The sequence below is a fragment of the Cariama cristata genome, unplaced genomic scaffold (genome assembly GCF_000690535.1).
Source record: "Cariama cristata isolate BGI_N322 unplaced genomic scaffold, ASM69053v1 scaffold19431, whole genome shotgun sequence".
NCBI lineage: Eukaryota > Metazoa > Chordata > Aves > Cariamiformes > Cariamidae > Cariama > Cariama cristata.
In genome coordinates, this window is record NW_009597756.1 from 6,377 (window position 1) to 6,711 (window position 335).

A 335-nucleotide genomic window follows, 5' to 3' on the forward strand; every position below is an offset into this window, starting at 1 on the left:
TGCCAGCGGCGGCCACGGTGCGGCTGGTGCTGAGAACGCGCCACTCTCCCTCCCTCCCCATCTCCTCCCCTCCAGGTCCCAGCGCTGGGGTTTATCGCTGGCACAGAATGTGCACAAGGCTTCAGAAGAAGATGGCTGAAAAAGGAAAAAAAACCACCCAACAAATAACCCAGTTTTTTGGCTGTTCCCCCTCTGCTGTTGTACTCCTCTGAAGTACAAGTATTGAAGTGAGGCACAATGTTTTCTTACCAGCGGTTTGAAAACAACTTCGATCTAGCAAATCAGCCAAAAAGGAAAAAAAAAAAAAAGAAAAAAAAAACCCGCAGCCTGTGTGC